The following is a 7,140-nucleotide window of genomic DNA, read 5'->3' as shown; positions in this document are numbered from 1 at the left end:
CAGTGAGTAGGGGACATTAATGTATAAAGATGCCATTCTAGACAGAAGAAAACATGAGCAAAATTTCAGAAGTGTCAGCTTGGTGTTTCTGGAGTAGAAGATGCAAGGCAGGGGGAGAGAAGGGGAACCAGAGAAGTCAGTAGGAACCAGATCAAGGATGGCTTTATAGACCACACTGAGGAGATTGTACTTTATTGTAAGGCAACGGGGAGCCACTGAAGGTGTCTGTCTAGCTGAGGAGTGAGATGATCAGCTGTGTGCTTTGGAAAGATTGTTTTGGTTACATAGAATAAATGAGAGGAGAGTGTTAGCTCCTCAAGCAAATGTTGGGGTAAGAGGTGATGAGGACCAGAATTGAGCAGTGGAAAAGGAGGAGGAGGAGGAGAAGGCAGAAGTGAGAGGGAACAGCTGCGGAGGAGGACTGAGGCAATTTCATAAGGAGAGGAGCAAGGATGACTCCCAGTTTCTGACCTGTGACTTCATGCATTGAGGCCATTAACTAAGACAGAAAGTTCTTTCGAGGAGAAGAAAGATTGGAAGTTGGGAAGAGGACCAGTTCCTTTTTTAAAACTGTCCATGTACATCTTTGAGGGTTGACAGGCAGACTCTGGAAATTGGGATTTGGAGCTCAGGAGCTGAGCTGAGGACATCGATTTGGAACGATCACAGGGGAGCCATGCTGTGGCTGGGTTGCTGCCAGAGAGCATCTGAAGGAGAGAAGAGTGCTGAAGCAGAGCTTATGTAAAGAGAAGACAAAAAGCAACGCGAGTAGAGAGATTAGGAAAACCCAGGGTATGACTGTGTTAGGGAGAGCCAAGGGAGGGAAAGAGAGTCAAGGAGCATGGAGGAGTCAACAGTGCCAGCTGGTGCAGAGAGGTTAAATGAGATAAGGACTTGCTGAAAGAATCCACTGGCTGTGACTAGCTGGAGTACACCATGCTGAAGTGTGGGTGACAAGGGCGGTCACTGAGAGGGATGAGACCACTCTTTCAAGACTGGAGGTGACAGAAAAGAAACAAGAAGGCATTAGTGTGAGGTGCCAGTAAGGGAGTGCCCATCTCTGGATGGGGTACATTTGAGCAGGTGGCTAGGGGAAAGGGAAGGAAGCACACAGAACAAGGGGTTAGAGAGAATTATTGATAGATAATTCAGACCAGTCAGGGGGAGAAGGGTACCAGACAGGGGTGGAGAGGAGCTGTCTGGCCTTGGACCGGTGGGGAGATGTAGCTCCTGGGACTCAGAGAAGGGACAGCCCTGAGGGAAACTCTGGCTCTGGGCCCAGAAGCAGCGGGAATGGCTGGGCTAGCTGAGGCCCTCTTGCGGTGGGTCTAGTCATCTGCTTGAGTCACACTGAGGACTGCTGTGCTCCCTGCAATGTCACCCCCGCTGACTCTGGGTTCCTTGAAGACAAAAGTTATTGGAGCCACTTTCCAGCACCTGACCAAGAGCCTGACACAGGGAACATTGTTGTAGACGCATGGAGAGAGGGTCAGATGGATGGATATATGGAGTCTTCCAGATGACTTCGGCCCAACTATTCCAGTCTGGTCCTCACTACTTCTGGGCATTTAAAAAGATTAAGTCCAATTGGCTCCAGAATTTACTAGAAGGAGCTTAGTAGGAAAGTGTTTGTGCAAATCTTTGAGAGGTAGCAGGTATACTCTTAAAATATGGACCTGAAGCTCAAGAGAGGTGTCTGAATTGAGGACATAGATTTGGGATCATCACAGGTGAACTTATGCTTGTGGATGGGTCACTGCCAGCAAGTGTCTCCAGACTTCTTACATAAGAAAATTTGCTGCAACCTGGGTTTGGGGATATTTGCAGTTGAAAGCATTCCTGATACAGGCTTGATGCCTAAACTGAAATGCATAAGATGGGCGAGAGCGGACAGAATTCTGCAGGCAGAGGGGCATCGTGATAAAGAGAAGAGAGATTAGAACTTTGGTAGAATAGCAAGGGGCTGGGGCATGAGGAGTAAGAAAAATGTGAGGGATGAGAAGCTGTTGTCCAGATCACAATGAGCCTTAGAAATTGTGTTACCAAGTATGGACTTGATCCTGGAGGCGGTGTACAAGTGGGAGGTCACTGAAGGGTTGTAAGTATGGGGGCCAGCACAATCAGACTTGTGATTTAGAAAGATCACTCTGGCTGCTGAAAAGAGCACGCTTTGGAGATTAACCAAAGAAGCATGGGAATGAATTAGAAAGACATCGTCATAATCCAGTAAGAGAAGTGTTGGTCTCTGGGCCATAGTGAAGAGAGAAATCAGCATAACCCCAATGTTAAGGAAATAAAATGAAATAGTCACTTGGTGACTAATGAAATCTTTAGTATAGGGAAATATATTAATATAGGGTGTCCCAAAATGTATAAACACCCTTTGAATAATCATAAAAGCAGTGTTTATTAAAATATATTTCATTTTCAAAATTGAGCCATCAGCTGTTAAAATGTATATACATATTTTGGGACACCCTGTATTTAGTGTAAGGGAAGTGTCAGGGTGATTTCTGCTTCTAGTTTACCTGGTGGATGATGGGTTTTTACTAATGGGACACAGGAAGAGAATTGGAGGGGAGGTGGGAAAAAAAGGGGTGCAAGTATGAGAAATGATTTTAATTTTGGACAGTTTTGAACATCCTTTTCCAGTTGGTCTTAGGGAATGGATGCATGATATTAAAGTACTACAACTGTATTCCATTACCTGACATACAATAGAATTGTGTGTGTGTGTGTGTGTGTGTGTGTGTGTGTGTGTGTCCGCGTGCGCGCGTGCACATGTATGTATGTATTGGGGTGGGATGTACAAACAGGGGAAGACAGACTGGGTAGAAATGAGTAGAGTTTATTGGGGCAAAGAATTTGCCTTCTGAATGTTGGTGGGCTGACCACATCTGTGAATTTAGCCATTTGCTCACAGTGATACATGCAAAAAGGCAGGATGACTCCTATGTAATAACGGTGTGCCCTCATCAGGTGTCGATGGAAATACCGGCCAAGTTGAAAAAGAGAAAAAGGCAGTGCACATTTCTTCAGGAACAGTCACTCGGCTTTATTCCACCACATTTGGGGTCCTCAACTCTACCTGTGGAAGGTACCAGCACTGCCACACTGAAGACAAGGAGCTCTACCAACCTCAGGCAGGAAGCATGGCACACTAAGAAAAGTGCGAGTTTCGGCAAGGGACTACAAAAGCATGAGCAGGGAGGGCTAAGGCAGCCCACAAGGGAAGCCCAGGCATCAGCAACAGTGGAGAGCTGTGGGCGAGGGGAGGGGGCGATTACAGGAACTCAGAAACATGGAGCTGTCAGGGAGGCCACCCACAGCAGCAGTGGCATGTGGTAGAGGGACACAACCACCGCCAAAACAGAGCCCAAGAGTGACTGAGAAATCAATGCTCCTGCCCTAACCCTCACCACCTGTCCTGGACTCCTGCCAGTGCCTCTCATTGGGTGAACCCACCTGGAAGCCAGAGAGCAATGGAACCAAATGTGCCACCCACAAAGGTAGGCTTGCTATGGCAGAGAGCAGAGTGAAGAGAAGGGAGTGGGGCGGCAGGGGCAAAAGCAGAATATTCAGCACGGGAACCTTCCTCTTAGGGCAGTGGTTCTCAACCTGTGGGTTGCGACCCCTTTGGGGGTGAATGACCCTTTCACAGGGGTTGCCTAAGACCATCGGAAAACACATATATAATTACTTATTGTTTTCGTGATTAATCACTATGCTTTAATTATGTTCAATTTGTAACAATGAAATTGGGGGTCACCACAACATGAGGAACTGTATTAAAGGGTTGCGGCATTAAGAAGGTTGAGAACCACTGTCTTAGGGGGAATAGGGCACTTGCAAAGTGAGGACTAAGAGAATTAGAAACTCAGCTCAAATGAAACTACAAAGTTCTAGCCAAGGGAAAAGGTAAAAAAGATCTACTTTGTGAATGCACTTGCTTAAACTGCAATGGGAAAAATAATTTAGGCCTAGGAAAAAACAACTGGCAAGTGAATGTGGATCCTTTGAAAACAAGGGTGAGGAAGCTGTATGGAATGCCTGGAGCAGAAAGACCCAAATCCAGAGCTGAGAACCTGTGATTTAACAATTTCCCAACACATGCAGTACTACTCTGCAGTTTCTAGTTATAGGTGAAACTCTTGGGAAGATTTTTTGATTCAAGGAGCCTCATTCGATAGGAACATTTTAAATGTATTATGTGAGGGTGAAATGGTTTCCCTTCCATTTCAGTTAAGTGGGAATTTGTTTCTGGACAGTTTAACGCTCTTTCTAATTACTGACCAGAGTGTACTTGTGTCTTCAATTCATTAGGGTTGAGAAGTACAGGGCTAATCTGAGGAATGTGAAATGCTCTAGGAGCCAAGTTACATAAGTAATTAGAAAAACCTAGTTTTGTTTCATGCTTATTTAAATACACGAAAGAGGAAGAGAACTCGCAAAATATTCTTGGAACACAAATGAGGCTATAAATCTCTCAACCCTAGAAAGGCAAACTTGTGTTGGCTTAACAACTGACTGCATACAGATCACTGGAGTAAAGAAAGAGATGGCGAGTTGCCTAAAGGTGTGGCTAACCAAAAAATCTGTGGAGATGGGTGATCTGAGAACTGACCATCTTTAAAGAATTCTTTGCCCAGGGGTGAAATGAGAAGTGGGAATTTTGTTCTTGGGTGGGGAAGTTGGAAGAATCCTCCTTCTATTCCAGTAAGCAGGAGCTGTTAGATGCAGAAGAGCCACAGTGGAGATGGGTGCTCAATTAAAGTGATAAATATTAGCATTGCAAGAGGAAAATAGAACTGATTTTTAATATTTATTCAAAATGTTCAGAATTTGTATTTCTTAATAAAATGTGATAGAAATATTAGAAATGGAAAAATCATAGTGTAACGTCAGAAAACATAAACTGGGTCACATTAGCTTGGGACATTTTGGTGATTTTGAGGTAATACTGCAGTTTCTACTATGTGCCACACACTTTGTATTCATTGTACCATTTTTTTAAAATATGTTTTTATTGATTTCAGAGAGGAAAGGAGAGGGAGAAATAGAAACATCAGTGATGAGAGAGAATCATTGACTGGCTGCCTCCTGCACGCCCCCTACTGGGGATGAAGCCTGCAACCCAGGCATGTGCCCTTGACCGGAATCGAACCTGGGACCTTTCAGTCCGCAGGCCAATGCTCTACCCACTGAACCAAACCAGGTAGGGCTTCATTGTATCATTTAATCCTTACAACCACCCTCCCAGGTAGGCCTTTGACAGATGTGGCATCTGAGGCTGAGAGGTTAACTGACTCATTCACAGTCACACGGCTGGTGAAGTGGCAGTCGACTCATACTTAGTCTCTTAGCAAAACTAAGGTTCTTTCAACTATGCAATTCTGCTCCTCTGTCCTGTGGAAGTTTTGTTAAAATAGTCTATTGTTTCTGTGCGTCTAGGTTAACACACTTTTGAAATGCCTTTTTTGGACCCTTCAAAAGGGAAACCACCCTGAAGAGAACAAGCACATAATCTTGTTAACTCTCCTGTAATTAAATCCCTTCCTGGCTGTCTCCCCCTTTCCCATAACCTTCCTTATGCTCCCTCCCTAATTCCAAATGCATAAAAGAAGCCGCCAACTATCATTTTGGGAAGCATTTTTCCTCACGCATTTTTTCTTGCTTCCAGGCATATTCTCTATTTGACTCAAATAAATTTTTGTACAACTTTTCTACAAAATAAATAGTATTTTTAAAATTTTAGAAATGCCTATAGCTACCATGGAACAGTGTGCTAGAGATACAGATATGGGGTACTCATTTACAAAAACAATCAGAATATGCTTGTGCTGAAATAGCAGTGGAATTTGCTGAAAATTGCTAAAGAATTGAAATTTTGACTTTTTTTTTTGTCTTATTGGGTAAAAAAAAAAAAAAAAAAATATCTGGAATGTTTTCTTCTGAGAGTGGCAAGAAACTTCTTGAAAAGGGTCAGGCAGTTCTTGAATTGCCCTGAATATGTCAAATCACCCAGAGGCTTGTTATAAATACATGTGCCTGGTCCCCATCCCAAATCTCTGCTATTAAAAGGTCACTGGGTGGGGCCCAGCCATTTATTTCTGTGTGTATGGAGCTGCTCAGATGATCCTGCTGCAGACCACTGGCCGAGGGGAGGGAAGAGCAAACCTGGGTCATCATTAGAATCAGCTGGGAAAGTTTAAACTCTCATCCCTAGGCTTCTCCCTAAACCTAACTCATCAGAGACTCTTGGGATGGGTCCTAGGAACGTCTACATTTGAAGTTACCCCAGGAGTTTTGATCACAGGCCAAGCTGTGGGAGCCCCTGGTTTGGAGGTTGGCAGAAATAAACTCTGTGCTTGTAGGTCCCCATGGGATATGCATCATCCAGGGAGAAATGGGATTTTCAGTTTGCACTTTGATTTATGACCTGATTCTTTCAAAACTCTAGCAAGACTACAAAGAATGTGAGCTCATCAGAGAACTCATCCAATTTAAATATGAATTAAATAAGTATAATGCTCGACAAATCCTTCCTGACTACTTTTTTACTATTATTTATATTTAAGGGAAGGCTTTTATCCACCCCATATTCTTTCTCTAGATAGCAACTTTTATTTGCTGAATTACCTGTCATATAAAAAGGAAGCTGATGACATGTCATACCATTATTTCCTATACACCTCACTGTTACCAGTGGACATTTTTCTCTTAAATTCATTTCATTTAGGAAAATATGTAAAAGGTCAGTTCATTTAAAAATCTATTCATATTTAAGAGGAACCGGGGGTGTTCTGAGTTTTTGACAGGTCACTGCACAGCCTAGAGTACATTCTGAGCATGCAAACACCACTGCCCTACACGCCTCATCTTTCCTTAGTCATTTTACTGTTTAACACTAAAAATATTTCCTTCCTCACTAATCCCCACACTTCTCAGCCTTTACACATGCTCTATGCCGGTGGAAAGGAATGCTTGTCTATCCCATCACTTCTCCCCATCAGACTTAAAACCACAGCTCACGTCATGTGCGCCTGAGCCCTTCCCTTAACACTAACCAGTAAATCACTCCTCTCTGCTTCCAGTATTTTGTTCTTCTCTTTATACATTTTATTGAAATGATGTTCCCTT

Source organism: Myotis daubentonii, chromosome 9, assembly GCF_963259705.1.
Source record: "Myotis daubentonii chromosome 9, mMyoDau2.1, whole genome shotgun sequence".
Lineage (NCBI taxonomy): Eukaryota > Metazoa > Chordata > Mammalia > Chiroptera > Vespertilionidae > Myotis > Myotis daubentonii.
The sequence above is the reverse complement of the archived record's forward strand: the minus strand, read 5'-3'. Positions refer to the sequence as shown.